The 3,361-nt window shown below is 35.6% G+C and overlaps 1 long non-coding RNA gene across 1 annotated transcript; it reads right to left on the reverse strand.

Annotated features, from left to right (window-relative positions):
- LOC311085793 lies at window positions 1–1,000 on the reverse strand. The gene is made up of 3 exons (XR_014606953.1): window positions 873–1,000; window positions 657–724; window positions 1–64 (listed from the first exon to the last, which is right to left on the reverse strand). It is a non-coding gene; the product is annotated as an uncharacterized lncRNA (long non-coding RNA).
- Window positions 1,001–3,361: the final 2,361 nt, after the last annotated feature.

Consider the following 3,361-nt stretch of genomic DNA (forward strand, 5'->3'; position numbering starts at 1 on the left):
GACTGAAGTTTGATCATCTCATGGCGACAAGTACATAAACCACATGACTCTCCTCTTCAAATTTCTGTAAAAAAAATAAAAATAAAAAATCTGGCACATAAGGAATAATATTTTACATGTTAAAAATGTGCCATCCCAAACAGGGGTGCAATGTTATTAAAACATTTATCTTCTTCTTACTGCTAAGCTAACATTAAGCAGATTGAGATTGAACTATCAGTTTTGCTTCAGGACCCAAATTTTACATTTGGCATCAAGTGGTGACAAGCTAAATTATTCAAATATTGAGGAATATTACACTGTTAGGGTGCTTAAAATACATTGGAGTAGTAAAATGTACCCTTAACGTGTGCTTTTATGGCACTGCTATGAACCCTTTAGGGTTTATTTCTGCAAATAAGAAGAAATATGTGCATCATTGTGACTTTCATTTCCTGAAGGCATTAGTTTCCTGTTAGATGGTTTAATTTAGTGAGTTTCTGCTAAAATAAACACTGTTCACTGCTAAAAACAAACACAATGTTCATATAATAGACTATATAATACACTTAAATAGTCAACTGAAGATAACAATAATTTTGTGTTAGCACTACATGAATCATTACAGATTTTACACCCCGCGCAACACTGTTTAGTAACCTTGCTTTACATCTTACCGGTTTGTGTCGATTTCCGTTGTAGAACGTTGTCTCTGCATACGTTATTTCTTCATCACGAGTCTGAACTGTTTAAAGAATAATAAAACAACAAAACTCAATCTCAAATCAATCTGTTTTTTCACTGCATATTCTATTAATAAGGCTCAAATGTAAGCATTTTGCAATGCAATTATTAAATGACATGCAATTAATTAAAATTAATTAATGCCATACTTGATAAGTTTTTACATTTCCTGCAGATGCAGAAGATCCCAATGACTACAGCAACAATCAACAGAGATCCAGCAGAGATCAGCACTTTTAGAGGCGAGTCTTGTTGTGAAGGAGAGTGTGGGTCTGGTACTGTAAGGATAATGATAGAAGTCAATGTGCCAGTCTGATCTACAACAAAAAACAGAGATTAGGTCAGTAAATAAACCATGAATGTACCTGCACATGTGTGACAGAGTGTGTTGATGTCCAGATGTGTGGTCTGGTTGCTGATGGGATTGTTCAGCACACAGCTGTAGGTGTTTTTATCCTGATATTCCACCTCCAGAGGTAGAGAGAGACTGATGCTGAGATCACACACACTGATGCTGGACAATACACTGATTCCTTTGTACCAGGAGAGAGTCGCATCACACACATTCAACACTGATGAACACACCAGTGAACAATTTGATGATGATGAAGATAATGAAGATGAAGAACATTTAGAAGAGTTACTGCTGATGACAGGAACAGGCAGACGAGCTGAGAAAGATGAGAGAATAAACAAAAATATGGATAAATCCAATCAACTTATTGGTTCAGTGTGTTGAGTGTTCAGTGTGATGATAGTATGTTTTTGTATATGTGAACAATTGGACAAATGATCTCTACTCACCATAGACAGAAACATTGAATCTTATTGATGATTGTTTTGCTCCATTTATCAGTAGTTGATAAACTCCAGTATGTTCAGTTGTGGAGTTTGTGATGGTCAGAGATCCAGTTTGATCGTCCAGCTTCAGTCTGTCTCTGAATCTCCCATCAAGAACATTAATATTACAGCATAGTTTCTTTCTTATGATTTTAGCTATCAAAGAGTTTTTGGCTCCAAATTTCAACTCTATGTCGTGGTTTTGTGGTATTTCAGAAACATTATTGTGTAGAATGACAGAATGTCCCTCCATCACTGACACTGAATGTATTTCATTTGTTTCGGCCCAAAACACACCTGGAGAACATGAACAGGAACAGATTAAAGCTCCTGATGGTTTACAAAGCCTGAAATCAGATGTAAATGTAATTGTTTAAATATGAACTGAAGAACATTCAGAACAGCAGCAAAGACACAAAAGCAAAGTAAAAGGTGAGATTTATGAAAAAACTGATATAAACCAAAAATTTGATCTTTAATATATTTTAAACTTATCTAATAAAAAAATGCCTGGGATTTGAAAGTGGTTAAACGTTGATAAAGCTGATTGTCGGAGATTTTAACATTCACATCATAGATCATACAAATGATGTGTTAGGGTTGCTTTACAGACTTACTAAACTCATATGGGGTAAAACAAAACATCACTGGACCCACTCATCATTTTAATTATTAGATTTAATTATATCACATGGAACCAATCCTACCGAAATGGAGATATTCTACCGCAAAGTGATGGTGTCACTGTTCACTACCTTATAATGTGCGTACTGCTGAAATTTGCCATATTGCGCAGTGTTATCAACAAGAACAATTCTCCCAAACACTACAGACAGATTCACTATAGCCTACCTGATCTGTCTCAGCTTCTCAGTGTCCCCAAACACACAAATGAACAAGAGGAAATGACAAGCATTTGCACCATTTTCTCTAGTACATTAGAAACTGTTGCACCCATCCGATTGAAAAAGGTCAGAGAGAAAAGTACTGCACCATGGTACAACAGTATTACTCACGCTATCAAGAGGAAAAACTCGTAATCTAGAGCGCAAATGGAAACAAACTCATCTAGAGGTCTTTAGAATCGCGTGGAAAGACTGCACTTCCCGTTATAAAAAGGCTTTAAAAGCAGCCAGGGCCGAGACTATAGATCATAAATACTCTTAGAACTATTACAAAATTACACTAGTATTCAGGTACAGGCATTCAGGTGGTTTAGTTCGTATCTATCAGACTGTTACTATTTTGTTTATTTAAATGGAGAATAATCCAAGTATTCATCAGTGAATTATGGAGTGCCACAAGGATCTGTGTTAGGCCCTCTGCTATTTTCAAAATACATGATGCCTCTTGGTAATAAAGAAAACATTGAATAGTTTCCACTATTAAACAGATGATTCTCAGTTATATATTTCATCACATCCAGATTAAATATCTGACAAAGTGTGTTAAAGATATAAAATATTGGATGACCTGTACTTTTCTTAATTAAATTCAGATAAGTGTGAATAACCAAAAACATGTACACAGAACCTACTAGAATACAATTTGCATTTGGAAGGATGTCCTATAACTCCATCCTCTACAGTTAAAGACCTGAGGGTGTTATATTAGACAGCAACTTGTCCTTTGAAAATGATCATATGCTACAAACACAGCCTTCTTCCACCTCAGAAAAATGTCTAAGCCCCGGAACATGCAATCTGTTTCTGATGAAGAGAAGTTAGTTCATGCATTCATGACCTCTAGACTAGATTACTGTAATGCTTTACTAGCTGGTTGTCCTGCATCCTCAATA

The sequence above is a fragment of the Abramis brama genome, assembly GCF_963993115.1.
Source record: "Abramis brama genome assembly, chromosome: 6".
NCBI lineage: Eukaryota > Metazoa > Chordata > Actinopteri > Cypriniformes > Leuciscidae > Abramis > Abramis brama.